Source organism: Pan troglodytes, chromosome 2, assembly GCF_028858775.2.
Source record: "Pan troglodytes isolate AG18354 chromosome 2, NHGRI_mPanTro3-v2.0_pri, whole genome shotgun sequence".
NCBI lineage: Eukaryota > Metazoa > Chordata > Mammalia > Primates > Hominidae > Pan > Pan troglodytes.
In genome coordinates, this window is record NC_086015.1 from 58,643,034 (window position 1) to 58,659,224 (window position 16,191).

The window sequence follows — 16,191 nt, forward strand, 5'->3', positions numbered from 1 at the left end:
CCTAGCAGTTTTCATTGTAACCACCCAAACTGGAAACAACCCAAGTTTCCTTCAGCACGGGAATGAATAAACAGACTATGGTACATTCATACAGAAGAACTGCTAAGTTAAAAAAAGCCAGTCTCAAAAAGTTACATACTGTATGATTCCATTTATATGACATTCTCAAAATAAAATTATAGTGATAGAAAATGATCAGTGGTTTCCAGGGACTAGGAGTGGAGGGAGTATAGGGCGATAAAGGGTTATTGCAAGGGAGTTTCTTTATGGTGATAGAACAGTTCTGAATCCTGATTGTGGTGGTTGTGACACAAGTCTATTCTTGTGATAAAATTTCATAAAATTGTACACACAACAAAAAAATGAATGTGAAAACTGGTGAAATCCAAATGAAGTCTGTAGTTAGGTTAACAGTATTATACCACCGTCAGTTTCCTGGGTTTGAATATTGTACTACAATAAAGATGTTATCATTGGGGGAAGCTGGGTGAAGGGCACAGGAACTTTCTGATACTAGCTTTGCAACTTTTATGTCAGTCTATAATTATTTTTTAAAAGGCTTTAAACATTCCCCTAATAGCAGCTAATAATTCCTGAATATTTGCTAGTTTCCAGCCCTTTGCTCATCTCGTTTGACCTTCCAAACAGCCTTGTCTGGTGCATTCTGTTTTGCCCATTTTATGGAGGAAGAGATGTTACGAAAATCACACACACAATAAAGAGTAGTATGGCTAGGTTTTGCATGTACGTGGCCTGGCTCCAGAATTTGTGTGTTTAACCACTGTAAGGTTTTTCCTCCCTTGCCAAGCTTTGAGATACAAAGACTGGTGTAGACCATGCTGTGTGTAGACCACTTTGCTGGAAATCTCAGTGGTAGTGCTCAAAGATGTGGCTTCATCCTTGCTGCTTGCTATGATGAACGTGACTCTTGCAGATTTAAAAATGTCATGGCCAAATTTCTTTGCGCAATAAAGTAATAAGAATGTGTTTTAAAAGAATGCACAATCTATTGAAGAAATGTATAACTAGGGACCTTCTTGCCATAGAAGAGGCTTGCAGGGGATAGAGGCTAAGTAGTGTGGGGAGGTGAATGGACCCCATGACGTTGAGGCCATTGAGTTGTGATCTGGAGTCTGATACTTGCTAGAGACCTTGAGGAACTTAACCTTTTTCGTCTGTTTTCTTAACTACAACCCAAGAACCTATGCCTCCTGACTGAGCAATTGAGGGGGTGTTATGGACTGAATCATGTCCCCCCAACAATTGTGTGTTTAAGCCCTAATCTTTAATGTGTATTTGGAGATGGGGCCTTTAAAGAGACAGTTAAGGTTATATGAGGTCATAAGGGTGTGGCTGTGAGCCAATATGGTAGCTGTTCTTATTAGAAAAAGAGGCATCAGTGATACACATGCACAGTGAAAAGGTCACTAAAAGACCTAGTGATAAGGTGGCCATCTGTATACCAAGAAAGGAGGCCTCGGGAGAAGCCAAAACTGCCGACACCTTCACCTTAGACTTCTAACCTCTAAAACTGTAAGAAAATATAGATCTGAGTGGCTTAAGCCACTCAGCCTGTGATATTTTGTTGTGGCAGCCCTGGCAAACTAATACAGAGGGAAACTCAGATAGACTCTAAACGTGTTTGAAATATCTCAGGTCCTGCTTGCACATCAAGTGACAAGGATGGCTGTGGAAACCTGGCATCTAACCGTGTTTCTTAGAAAGAGCAAGTTCATAGCATGCTTCTCCTTTTTTATTGGCAAAGCAGGTGTTTCTCAAAAATGTACTTGAGGAAATAGCAGTTCTATGATGTGATCTTAACACGTCCGCTCATAGGGAACAGAGAGGAGGGGGTTTTGTGGTCAAAGAATATGCTTCTTCACCACACGACTTCTCAGAGCTTTTAAAATGCTCGTGTATATTGTGACTCTCTCCAAGAGTTAAATAATTTATTTTATGGCATTTCCAAAGCATTTTCTAGGAACACCATTTAATCAAGTAAGTTTTGTAGGTGGTGATTTGGGAAATGTTGTTGTGTACATTTTCTTGGACTGCCATAACAAAGTACCACAAACTTGGTGGCTTAAAATAACAGAAGTAGTATATTGTCTTACAGTTCTGGAGGCTAGAAGTTTGAAACCAAGGTATTGGCAGGTCATGCTTCCTCGGAAGCCTGCAAGGGAGATTCCTTCCTTGCCTCTTCTAGCCTCTGGTGGTGGCTATCGATCCTTGGCCTTCCTTGGCATCTAGATGCATCACTCCAGTCTCTGCCTCCATCTTCATATGGTCATCTTCACCCTGTGTGTGGCTGTGTCTCTTATAAAAACGCTAGATTAGGGGCCCATCCCAGTGACCTCATATTAACTTAATTAATTACGTTAGTAATGGCCCTATCCTAAATAAGATCACATTCTAAGGTACTGGGGTTTGGACTTCAACATGTCTTTTTGCAGGACACAATTTAACCCATAATACCTGCCAAGTACTTTGCAATGATGGGGATACATGCCTTAAAATTTTACTTGGTTACTTTTCGTTTTTGCTTCTTTCAGGCTAAGCTGCTCCTTTTAATTTTACACTCCTTAAAGCAGAGGATTTTAATTTGCAGTGTAGCAGCAGAATCATAATGCTTTTTTTTTTTTTAAGTCCATTTCAATGCCCTACCCACCTCAAGACTGATTCAGTGGGAGCTGGGTGATGGGTGTTAATGCAGGTTTGTTTGAAAACTGAAGCATTTGACAGACTAGATCTGACTGTATCTGGCTTCTATATTTCAGAATTTTCCAGGACCCGTGTTTTGGATCTTTTCTTCTTTCCTTTTTTTTTTTTTTCTTTTTGAGATGGAGTTTCACTCTCGTCACCCAGGCTGGAGTGCAGTGGCATGATCTCGACTCACTGTAACTGTAACCTCCGCCTCCCAGATTCAAGTGATTCTTCTGCCTCAGCCTCCCAAGTAGCTGGTATTACAGACATCCGCCACCATGCCCGGCTAATTTTGTATTGTTGGTAGAGACGGGGTTTCACCATGTTGGCCAGGCTGGTCTCGAACTCCTGACCTCAGGTCATCCACCCGCCTTGGCCTCCCAAAATGCTGGGATTACAGGAGTGAGCCACCACACCCTGCCTGGACATTTTTTTTCAAATACCTCTTCTCTAATCCCTGGCTTTTCTTCGCCAAATGTAGCATCGCCCTCTTTGCAAATTTGTGGACAGCATTCATGTCCCAGTCTTATCCCAGAATCCAGGAAAGAATGTGTCAGTGAGTGCTGTATCTGGGGGTTTGTCCTAATTGAGGGACTCAGCCAAGCCTCGTGCAGAAATAACCTTTGAGAGTTTGTGTCAAAGTCACAACTCCACCTGAGCAAAGTGTGAATACAGCCTAGCTGGATTGAAATACATGTCACACCTAACTGTACTCTGTGCATGTGGTTCTGTGTGTGGGGATGCATGGGGCTTAGCTGTGTTTTTGAGTCACATGTTTCTAATTGTCAACCCTTTCTCAGACGGTATTTCTGTTTCAGGAGGTTATTTGAATGATCTTGGCTAAGCAGCTTTCAAATAACTCTCTCTCAATTTCTGCATGTCAATTTATGTCCCACTTCCAAAGACTCAGACTGTGAATGACTTCTCTCCACAGATAGGGTCACCTTAGCCAGGTGCTCTTTTGTCTTTGTCTTTAAGATCCTTGGTGTGCCACTTATTGATTCAGCAGTGGAATCATTTTTCTTCTAAAATGCTGACTGGAAGGGCCATTTTGTTAATTTAGTGTGCCTGCTTTTGTGCTCAAATGAGTAGTTTCCATGAAATGAGAAACATGGAATGATGAGGCCTGGGGCCCAGGACTATCCAGTCTCTTTGCTGACTTGGTCTCAGAAAGGGGGTGGAGTGCAGAGAAGAATCTTTTCAAACTTGGATAAGAATTGCCATCTTTAATATGTGATACCACCTTGAAAATTATATTCAGATTTTGGCAGGATGTGGAGAGAGAAGAGTGAAAAAAAAAATCAGTGCCTATTCCAGAATCGCATATTGGAGTTATGTGGCATTTTCTGTTTTAAATAAATGAATTCAGCACACATACTGTTAAAGGGATGTTTGTTTTATCTTTCGAAAAGGATCATGCATCATATTAACTTATTCCTGGTGCTGTACACATTTGCACAAGGACTATATTAAAAGGAAGAGATTTAAAGAAAGAATGCCAGTGCCCCCATGGTCTGTCCCAGGAGTTGAGATTCACACCAGTTCTGTTCATTCTACTAGTTGGCTGTCCCAGGGTTGGTTTCCTTCCCCTTCCTCTGCTCCCCTTGGGAAGAGGAAGAGGAAGGAAGTGAGGAAGAGAGGGAAGTGAGGGCTTACAGCTGAAAATCAGCAGAGCCGATAAGGTGGGTTCCATAAAGCACACCCTGTTGGAGGAGAATTTCTTTCTCCTAAATGGTCTGGTGTTTCCTGGTCAGACATCTTTGATCTGGGCCGGTTTCAGGGCCTTCTCCTGATTGACTGAGGAAACCCTCTCATGGATTCTCCCTGCTGTTGCACTGACATTAATCATTTTTTTTAGACTCATAATCATAGTCTACCTGGAATCAGAAGCAGCCCAAGGACTGTGAGCAACAGAGAAAAAGGCCAAGTTGGCTTTATGTAAGTAAAGTCAGGGAGGCCCGTGGAAGGCCTGAACCCCAAGTGAAGGACCTTCTCTAGCTCCTGCATTTATTATCTTTGTGAAGAGTATTGTCCAGATGTCAGATGATTAGCATATTTTGCTAGTTTCTCTGTGATGGGAATAATGAATTCTTTCTAAATTTCCTTTAACTTCAATTAGAGGTGAGTAGAGATATATTAATTATACTCATGAAATCTACTGCCTACCAGGTCGAAAAGTAGATAAGGTCCAGGGTGCTGGGAAGATGCCCTGATAACTGAGAAAGAGCAAGCTCTGGGAAGGGATAAGACCAGCGGATGAATCTGAGGATGCCTACCTGCTAATCGCCCCATTTAAAACTTAGTTTTTCAGCCAGCTGAAATGACCCACCAGTCTAGAGTGGCAGACAAGACTGGACCGCCTTATTACCCCCACAGTCCTACACTGCTGGGATAAGCAGTCTGTGCAGAGGAGGGGCCCCTGTATTTGCTGTGGCTCAGGGATACAGGAAAGGGTTTTGGTGAACTGCTGTGAAAATGGACCACCCCCATGACTAGACATGACAAGCATCCTGGCCACATTCACAGGTGGATACAAACAATAAATGTCATGAGACTGTCTCCACTAAGTGGATCAGAGTCACAGTGGATATTTAGTTGACCTGTGACTTAACAGCCACAGACCTCTTACAGTGTACATTATGTTTATTAATTTGCATTTTTACCTGCGAGGTAGACTGTACATTTGCAAAGAGGTGTTTTGCTTCAGAAAAATGACTTGGATAATTTAACAAGGTATATCTTTAATCTTCCAACAGTGAATTCAAAAAAGAAAAAAGTTTCCTGTATTGGTGTGTCATAAAAGTCTTTGTTGCAGAGATTTCTCTGCTGTTTTGTTTCCCTTGGTAGTGACTGAATCTTAATTTTCTGTAATGGGAGCACTTATTTCATGTCCTGAGGATGAAAATCCATGTTTCCATTTCTTGTGAATTACAGCTGTTTGGTTTTATAGCCTGTGAATGGCTCTGGGCCTCTCTTGCCTTGTTCTTTGAGGTCCACGTTTCTGTTTACTCATGGTCCACTGCTGCTAATCTAAGGGTCGCCGAGAAGGCTTTCTATCCCATATTATGAACCTACAGCATGTCATTCCATCTTACCTCTGAGTCTTAAGGTCTCTTGATCCTTAAACAACCACTGTAGCCAGTAACTTAGTGAACACAAACACTGAATGCCTGGAAGTTCGTGCTGAGTCTGGCTCCTTGCTGCATTTCCAGGCTCATGGTGCGCTGTGTTCCTTTTTCCTTTCTTTGCTCTGGATTCCATGACTTTGTTACAATTATTTGTGTATGCTCTGTTTCCTCCTACCCCAGAGCCTTGGTACCTACAAACACTATTTCTCCATCTAAAAATCTCATGCTCTAGCAGCCCTGCCTTTACCTCCAGGCCCTCCTTTAGTGCCTCTGTTTTATACTACCAAATACACTACCAAATCACCATGAGCCTCTCCCTGATGGTACTTGCTACTCCTGCATGTAGCTGTGTGCTTATTGATTGAGATCTCTCTCCACTGGCCTGTGAACTCTGCAGGAAGAGACCAGGTCTCCCCTTGTTCAATTGATCAAGCACAGCATGTTGTACTTGGTGGCTTCTTAATAAACATTTGATGACTCAATGAATGCTGCAAGGATATTGGGATAAAATGTGTACCATGAGGAAAGGGAAGGAGAGTCTTTGGTAGCAAAGTTGTGGGGCTAATATAGGCAGACCTCACTTCACTTAGACCAGAGGATGTTGTACCTAATGGGTGTCCTTGGAGGCCCCTTCCATTGCTGAGGATAGAATTTGAATTCTCACTATGGTACTGGCCCAGGGCAGAGCCTGTCTTACTCAAGCATGAAACTCTTGCCTATTTCATCAAATTGTTCTAATGCCAATCTTTCCTTCACCATGTTTCCTGTCCTTGGAGTAAATTCCAGGCCAGGGTCTAGCAAGTGCTTTCCCACTGTATTTACTTGTCACTTTGCCTGTCAGGTTTTTGGAGTAATGTTTGCATCACATTTTGTGCAAGCTTCTCAGATGGCCATGTTACACTTTTCTTCTTTGCCCTTTTACTTGGCCCTCTTCAGTTATTTTTTTCTCTTCCTCCTTCCTTCTCATTCCCCAGGTGTATGCTCAAGGAAAATACAGAGATAATAGAGTGTAAATGGTTAAGAATGGTGAATTTCTTGGTTCCTTAGAGAAATGGCCGATTCTAGGTTAGGGGCAGAAGATGAACAAGATGAGTCTGTAACCTCTTGCTTATTGTGATAGCAGGAAGCTATCAACTACTGTATGGGGACTTGGTAGCAAGTCTGAAGAGAAGCGGCTCCCACTGGCCAAAGATGGGATAAATTAAATATCCCTCCACCACTCCCCAAAAAAACACACAAAAATCATCAACATTTGGAAACATATAATATATGTTACAACCCATGCTGAGACTAAAATGATGAAGCAGAAAAGCCATTGATGATACTAAAAAAGAAAAAGGGTGTGGGAGATCCTCATTGATCACCTTCGGACCAATCTTTATTTTGAAAACCAGTAAAGAAATGAACGGCAGCTAACATTTATCCAATTTTCTTCTACAAGTGGTTCTTCAGCTGACTTAACAGTGCAAAAGAGGAAGCACTTCTTTGCAGAAATTGGTTATCTAATAAATGAAGAGAGATGATGAAATTAAAATATCACTATGTTGCAGCTTCTGATGAATTAATGAATCTGGGCATTGGTCGTTGATGACTACCATCATCGCAAGGAGACTACTACTCATTTGTTGGAGGGAAGTAAAAAACATCACGAATGAATAGCAAATAAATAAATAAGTAAATACCAAATAAATAAATATGTAGTCAAATCTGAATCCAATCAAACTGCTCAATCTCACCATCAATTAAAATAGAGGGACAGAAGAACATGTTAAATGACACCTCAGGAATACAGTTAGTAAAATCTGGATTCTGGAATGCTCTTCATGACCAACAAGTTATTTCTTCAACAAAACTTGTGAGAAAAATAATGGAGAGGGAACTCTAGAATAAGAGACTTAAGAGATATCTCAATCAATCACAATGAGTAGATCTTACATGAATCCTCATTCAAACTGTGTAACTGTGACAAAGTGAAACGTGGTTTGTTTTTAAAATGTTTACAGATGAAATAATATGATATCTGGGATGTGCTTCACAATAATCTAGATGAGTATATTAGTTATCTGCTGTTGTGGAACAAATTACCCCTAAACTTAATAGCTAAAACAGGGGTCCCCAACCCACAGGCCACAGATCAAATACCATACTGGTCTCTGGTCTGTTAGGAATCAGGCTGCACAGCAGGAGGTAAGTAGCGGGCGAGTGAGCAAGCATTACCACCTGAGCTCTACCTTAGATCAGCCAGCAGCATCATTTGATTCTTACAGGAGTGCAAACCTTATTGTGAACTATGCATACAAGGGATCTAGGTTGTCTGCCCCTTATGAGAATCTAAGTAATGCCTGATGATCTGAGGTGGAACAATTTCATCCTTCGCCCTGCCCCGCTACCATCCCGGGGTACCTCCCCATACCCCTGTCCTTGGACAGATTGTCTTCCGTGAAACCAGTCTCTGGTGCCAAAAAGATTGGGGACCATAGGCTTAAAACAACAAACATTTATTATCTCATGTAGTTCCTGGACTCAAGAACCCAGGAGTAGCCTGACTGGGTTGTTCTGGCTCAGGGTCTCTAGTGAGGTTGCATTCAGGATGTAGGCTGGGGGCTGGTCTTCCAAGGGCTGGCTAGGATGGAAGATCCATGTCTAAGCTAATTCATATGGCTCTTGGAAAGAGACTTCAGTTCCCTGACAGCTGTTGGTTGGAAGCTTCAGTTTCTTACTCCATGGCATCTCCCCAGGGCTGCTTCCAGCAAAGCAGTTGGCTTCCTCCAGAGGGAAGTATCCAATAGAGATCAGACGAGCAACTGTGATAGAAGCCATAGTGTTACTTACAACGTAATCTTGCAGGTGGCATACCATCACTTCTATGACATTCTCTTTGTTGCAGACACCAACCCCTGGTGTAATGTAAGAGGGCCCAACACAAGGGTCTGCGTATCAGTGGGTGAGAATCATAGGAGGCCATTTTGGAGGCTGGCTGCCAAAAGGGACATCGATGTAGATGGTGTCAGGATATTGATAAAACAAGATTGGCTGTGAGTTGATCATTAAAAATTTCTAATATAAAAAGTTTCTGGCAAAAAAACTTTTTTAGAGACCAAATGCTTGGATATAAACTCCAGCTCTACCATTTATTAGCTGTGAGACCTAGTCAAGTGATGTGAATTCATTCTCTCATTCTTAAAAGGAGGGTAATAAGAGTACCTACCTTCTGTCTGGGGATTGCTGTGAGGATTGAACTCATGAGGACTCAGAGACAAGGCTGGTGTGTAGAGGGCACCCAGAGAATATTAGTTGATGGTAGCAGTCTCTTCTCTTCTGTCTTGGGCATTCTCTTTCTGCTGGGCCTGAAAACATCCCTGGACCACCTATTTTCTAGAAACTCTTTTATCTAACTTTTAAGAAGCATATTGTGATATCCCTGGGAAAAGCTACCATTTTTTCTTTATCTGATCTTCTCACTACATGTATGTCTGCCCCCACATGCTGCTGCAGAGGAAATGAGTGCAGTGAGAGCATGCATGTGGAAGTGCACGTGTTTTGGCACACCTTTGCTACCCTGGCCTGCATCAGTGTGTTTTTCTAGAATATGGACCTTGCTACTGCCACTAAAAGGCTGTACCTCTTCTGAGAAGCTGCTTATAAGTCGACTGTTCTTATCTGTCCAGCACCTCTCTCTCTCATCCTTTACATGAAATCCCTCTGTCCTTAGAAAACCCATTTGGTGAAGTCAGGTAGGACTTTCCCCATTTCTCCCCACCACACCCTCAAGTTCAGATGTGGTGATGCGATCCAGACCTGAATAAGTCAGAGGTCCCATTCTCTGGCCACCTGATTGGCTCAGGCCCAGACACACATCCTAAGTTGGCCTGATCAGAGTATTTCTGGGGACTTTTCTGATAGCAATATTGCTGAAACTGCTCTTGGGTAAAGTTGCCAGATTTTGCAAAACAAACAAACAGGGCACTCAATTTTAAATATCAGATAACAAAGAATACATTTTTATTATATTCATTGTTATGTATCCAAAATTCAAAGTTAATTGGGCATCCTATATTTATCTGGCAACCATAGCTCTTGCCAGTGGGCAGGCTGAGCTAGGAGGATGTGAGACCACTGATGTAGGCAGCTGTGTGCTCAAGAGCTTGCTGGGGGAATGAAACCAAGTAGAGCCAGGAGATATAATAGAGAAGACAGACTGAGCCCTGAGGCCACCACTGGGTCCCCTGTCCCTCCCTTCACTGAGACAGCTGCACTCCCAGTCTTCTCGTTCTAGGAGCCAGTGACTTTCCTTTTTCTGTATGTAGAGTTTGGGGTTTTTTTTTTTTTAATTGTTGTTGTTTGTTTCTAGAATTTCAACTTGGATACTTTAATAGACTAAAAATACAGTGCCATAAGGGATTGTAAGCCACAGGTGCCCTACTAATAAGATCTAGTGTTTACTGAGTACCTACTATATGCTGAACTCTGTATGAAGCACTCTGTCTACATTATCTTATTAAGTCCTCACAGTCACTCTGCATGGTATAAATGAAGAAATTATTGACTCAATTCTTTATCTTCCATGAGGTTGTTATAATTATCTTACTACACATATGCACTACAATGTGAGTACAAAGATGTTTACTATAGTAATGTTGAAAACATAAAATACTGAAAATTTAAACTTTCACTAGTAGGGGACTGGTCAAAGTTCAAATTAATGTTGATACATACATATATATATATATATGCACACACACACACACACACACAGTGCCTTACAGGGTATTTGTTTATTCACAGACTCGAATAAGAATGGAAGAAATTCAGACAATTAAGTTTAATACCCATATGTAATTAAGCTTGGCAAAATACAGAGATCATTGAAACACATTTTAATTGAATACAAGTTTTATAAAATGCTACAAATCTTCCAAGTGCTCATACAGAAAAAGTCCAAATTTAGGTGTCCCTGGGGTCACATTTCTTTGCTGAGCTTTCCCAGAAATGAATGTAGCCACCACTGCGTGGGGAATATGACTCCTAACCTGTGTCTTAGCACACGCTGCTCCCGCCATCCTGGGCCATAGCTTTGCATTGAGTGCAAAGAACTGTAGGTGTGACTGCGAGGTGATGGTTTGATGCAGACGAGTGCGCTGGCACCCACAGCACTGGTCAGCATCACATTACCCTGGGTGTTGGCTATCAATACGTACCTCTTCTGAGCTGAGGCATCCTCAGAGCTGGCACTGTGTTTGTAATGAATTGAAACTGACTTCTGTCTACCCTGGCACACTGCAGCCACTGAAAGCATTCTTCCTCCAAGAAACGCATTTGAATCAAGTCAAGATTTTCATGAAGTTCATAAAGGATAAATGGAGACCTTTGGAAATTTCAGAAAGACGTGAAGGGTGAGGCCTACTGTGTACACACACTGCCATGCCATGCAGAAACACAACACAGGCGTCCTGTCCATGCAGCACTGGGCTTCAGCTTTTCCCAGGCTTTCAGGGGTTTGCAAAGCCTAGTTCCCTGAGATGCACTGACAAGTCCACATGACCTCACAAGAAGGACGATGAGCTCACATAATACGGCTCCTCTTGGAGCTGGCCTTGTTCACAGGCATGGTAATCATCATGTCCCTCCCTCTCAGCAGTTACTTGGAAATGTGCACTGCTTAGGTAGAGGGGCCGTTCCACTTTAGGTATTTCCCAATTGTAGAGAATCACCAATTCTGAGCTCATCACCATCATCCTGCATGAAATAATTAGTGCTTTTGCCATTGAAATGAGGATGTAGCTAATCTGACTACCTGGATGAAATAATGTTCATTGTTCACATCCAGGAGATCGATCTTTTCTCTAATTTGGCACTGGCATTAAACAGCTGCTACCTTCAGACACATCAATTTGTTACACACACGTAAAGGAGAAATGGGGAATAGCTCAGATGCCATTCTATCAGTGTCTGTACTGTCTCCCCCAAATTGCAAACAGCTGGGCCTGCCTCCTTCCTACCAGCTTTCTTCAGCCATTCTGTTTTCTTCTTTGAGAAATACCATGTCACTGCTTCCCACGGGAATTAAATGACAGTCTGATTTACAGGAACCTAGGCTTGGTGGTAGCCATGTCACAAGATATGTGCCTTACCTACAAGATATATTGGCTCTGCACTGCCCTAACATCCCTGAGAGATTTGCCCCAAAGAGGCTGTAAAAGTCAGCCAAGGGAGTTCTCAGACTAAATGGGAATATGAGAGACTCATCCCAGGTTGAGGTTAGGGTTGGGTGTGTGTGTGTCGTCAGGAGGAATTAGATCAAGAGGAAGTGTCCAGATTTACATCAGATAATCTTGTGGTGTAATATCTAAATCAGCGGGGAGGACAGGTGTGGGCACCCTTTGAGCCTCTGAAAAATGGGCTTCTGCACTTTGGGTTTGGAGCACAGTAGTAGTGGGACCACAGAACCCCGTGAGCTTATCTGGAAGTCTCACTGAGGAGTTGGGCGTCAGAAGAGGGTGGACATGGCTGTTGGGACCCTGCTCGTCATTTAGGCTGATAGGAGCCACATCTCTGTTTTAGGAGAAAGCAGGCAATCCTGTGTCTGTTTACTGACAGAACTGAAAATGAAAGAGGCTCTACAGAACACTCTTACCTTTAATGCCTTAATTTTAATTTTCCAGTGAGCTCGAGCTACCTGACAGCCACAGTGCAAAGTGACCTATTAAAGTGAAGTCCATTTGAGGATACCTGCACTGTAGCAACACACCAGAATTCTGTGCTGCGTGTGAACAGGGCAGCAAGGAGCAGCAGACACCATCTTTTGGGTGTCTCCTCTGCTCACAGGCATGCTCCACTGCTCCACTGGATTTCACGTACAAATCACAGATTCAAAAAATACAATTATAAAGAATTTCAGGACAGTGGTAGCAAAGCATTAAACCAAACACTGAGTCCTTCTGAAAATGGGACTCTGGGCCACTGCATATGTCACATCCCCTGGAAACCAGCCCTGCACAGAATCTTAGCTTTGCACACGAACCTAAGTCTCTGCACCCACCTGCATGCTGTAGTTTATCAGGGACGTAGAGAGCTGGGCCCTGGGCACTGTGAAGGGGCCCTATTGCATAGGGACTCAGCACTTTGAAACCCACTCTGCCGTCTTGACCTTTCTAGTGTCCTCGGCCTACATGTAAAATAAGAATGTAATAGTACCTTTCTTTTAGGGGTGTTAGGAGGATCAAGCAAAGTAATGTACAAAAAGCACGTGATGCCTAGCATACAGTTGTCACTTTGCCAGTATTGGCTGCCCTTGGAGGGCTTGGTGACGTGACTTCTGAAGCCTTCCCATGGTGGAGTTGCTGCAACAACCTTTGTCCACTCCTAATGGGTACGAAATTCATGTCTGCAGTACTCGAATGACCCTGATGGGTGTCATTGATAGATGGCTATTAGCCTCCCCTCCAAATAGCGGCTGTACTCCCAGCCAGGACCACCAGCTCTCAAGGGCTTGTTTTGTCCGCTGATGTCCATTTGACACCTTGCTCTTAACAGGAAGGACTCAAACATTTATTATAATTACATAGACAGGAAAAAAAACATGATTGCTGTGATCACAGAGAGTCATCAGTATGATTCAGCTAAACTGAATACTGGTGAAGGAGAGGCTTATTTCACCAGGATCCTCTGCTGGCCTGAACGTTGTGGCTGTTTGTCAGAGATAAGCGGATGTGGCCATGCTGCTGGCATTTGGGCACAGGGAGTGGTGGCGCCAGCGTGGGCTCATCTCCCCAGGCATTAAGCTGCACTAATTGCTTTGGAAGCGAGGCTTTTTCCTGGGCAGCAGCATATGCTGCGTGAGTCGCTTGAAGCAAAGATAAAGAGCCACCCTCCTCCTTTATTGAGGTTTAATAATAAAATGGAACTGTCACCATTTCCAATAAATGGTTTATTTTAATTGAGAAAAATAATGAGAACTGGCCACCTTTTGGTACACGGCTGTTGAGCGTCTCCCTGACTTGGGCGATCTGGAGCCTTCTGTTCTGTAGCTGTGCCCTTGAGGCACTCGGGTCCTGGGGTCAGTGAAGTCAGCTACGTGTCTCTATCCATTTGAGAAAACCTGGCCCTCGAAGGGCAAAATAATTCCTTTTCCAAGGTCTATTAGATTATAAAGTTGCAACCCAGGAAGTGGGCATAGAAAGCGTTGGAGATGTAGTCTGTTTTAATTTTCACATGTTGAAGACAGTCCTTTCTTTTAGTGAATATGAAATGAAAGTCTCACGTTTTTTTTCTGTCACCAAAATTCTTTCAGATGACTTCTTTTTTCGGGTCCCCCAGGGAGAAGTCAACCCAGTACCACCAAGTATCAGAGAGAAATGAAGGCACAGATAAGGCAGTGTCTTACTCAGGCTTGTAGAGAGGGCGAATGTCAGAGCAGGAATTGGAAGGAAGTCCTGCCTGCTGTTCTGAGGCACTGATGCTCTCACTACCCCACCCACTACTCAGGTGCTTTCCCATCCTCATTTCACAGCAGGCAAAATTGAAGCCAGAGAACTAAAGCCACTTGTCTCAGGGGTTCAGTTGGTAAATGGTATAACCAGCACTGGAATTCAGTCTCCTGACCCCCAGTTCAGTTTTTTGTTTGTTTGTTTGTTTTGAAATGGAGTCTCGCTCTTTCGCCCAGGCTGGAGTGCAGTGGTGCAATCTCAGCTCACTGCAAGCTCTGCCTCCCGGGTTCACGCCATTCTTCTGCCTCAGCCTCCCGAGTAGCTGGGACTACAGGCACCTGCCACCACGCCTGGCTAATTTTTTGTATTTTTAGTAGAGACGGGGTTTCACCATGTTAGCCAGGACGGTTGCAATCTCCTGACCTCGTGATCTGCCTGCCTTGGCCTCCCAAAATGCTGGGATTACAGGCATGAGCCACTGCACCTGGCCAGTTTTTTTTTTTTTTTTTTTTTTTTAATCAGAGTTCATAGGGCCTGTATACCAATTGCCTCCGCACAATAACAATGATATGATGGCATTAAACATAACAATTTCTGGATCTTACAACGACCACAACTGGGAGTAGAGAAAAATAAATCTGTAGTGATGAAGAGAATGCAGGGCAGTCAGCCAGCCCCTTCCTTTGCTTCCAGACACTACCCTTGGGGTGTACATGGTTAGGATTGATCATCAGCAAAATCACAAATTCCTCCGTGCCATGGGTCGTCAAAGCACTGGCTGTTAAAGCCTCGAGCACCAAAAGCCTGCTGTGTATAAAGTGCTGTATTCAGTCTAGCACAGGCGCGGTAAACCGATCGCACCATACGATGGCTGTGATTAAGAAGGGGAGGAGGGGCATAGGGGAGAAGAGGAAGATCATTTTAATGCAGGGGAAGCTTTCACGAGGTATGGTCTCCGCAGCCAGGGTCATTGGTTTGGTTGTGGTAATCATAAGGGATCTTTTCAATTAAGTGGCCCACATCAGCTAAAACTGGTTAAGCAGAGGAGCAAAGGTATTGGTTCACTTACCTAAAAGGCCAGGCATGCCCGGATCTAGGGGCTCAAGCCTTGTTGTCTCCATCCTGTCCTGGCTCCTCCATGTGGGCTTTGCTCTCTGCGGCTGTTACCTTCATTCAGGTGTGCACCTCCCTTGCGGTGGCAGGATGATTGCTGGCAGCCCTAGGCTTCCTCTCAGCAATCCTCATGGAAAGAGAGAGTCCTTCCTCCCACGTGCCAGCAGAAGTCCAGGGATTGGCTCAATGCCCGTGCACAACTGTGGCCCTTGGGGTGGAATTCATAGACTGGACAGGTCTGATAAATGGTCCCACTCCTTGATCTGGGAGGGAGGGAGAGAGACATTAGCTTCACTCCAATCATATGAATTATGGGTTGGTGGGAGAAGGAAAATCAGAAGAAGGGGACTTGATGCTGGGCAGGCAAAACTCACACATGTCCCTGGGTCCAGGTCTTAGACCTTCCTCTGACTCACCATTAGTCCATGGCTTGATAGGAAGGAAGGTCCATTTTAACCCCTGTCTCTGGGTCAGTGCTGTCCAGTTGCACTTCCTGCAATGATGGCGATGTTCATTAATTGGCAGTGTCCAGTGCAGTAGCCACTAGCCACATGTGGCTAATGAGCACTTGAAATGAGGTTAGCACTACTGAGGAACTGTATTTTTAATGTTAGGTAATTTTATTAATAATTACATTTAAATGTAAATTCTACATGTGGCTCAAGGCTACCTAACTGGACAGAGCAGCTCTTAGTGGAGGACACATCATGGGAGGCAGTTCCCTGGGAGACAAGAGCTGGTTTTGTGTAGGAGAGTTGGGCATAGGGCTAAATGAAGCTCCAAAGACCAGGATGGTGATCTGGGTCAGGGTGTGGAGGAGG

General features: G+C 43.6%; 1 protein-coding gene and 1 long non-coding RNA gene across 4 annotated transcripts in view; one reads left to right on the forward strand and one right to left on the reverse strand.

Annotated features, from left to right (window-relative positions):
- CACNA2D3 (calcium voltage-gated channel auxiliary subunit alpha2delta 3) overlaps nt 1–16,191 on the forward strand; it is a 943,155-nt gene that overhangs the window by 478,504 nt on the left and 448,460 nt on the right. The gene's annotated exons all lie outside the window — the stretch shown is intronic.
- Nucleotides 8,308–16,017, reverse strand: LOC107970657 (uncharacterized). Its single transcript, XR_001713365.3, has 3 exons — nt 15,787–16,017; nt 15,327–15,633; nt 8,308–8,635 (listed from the first exon to the last, which is right to left on the reverse strand). It is a non-coding gene; the product is annotated as an uncharacterized LOC107970657 (long non-coding RNA).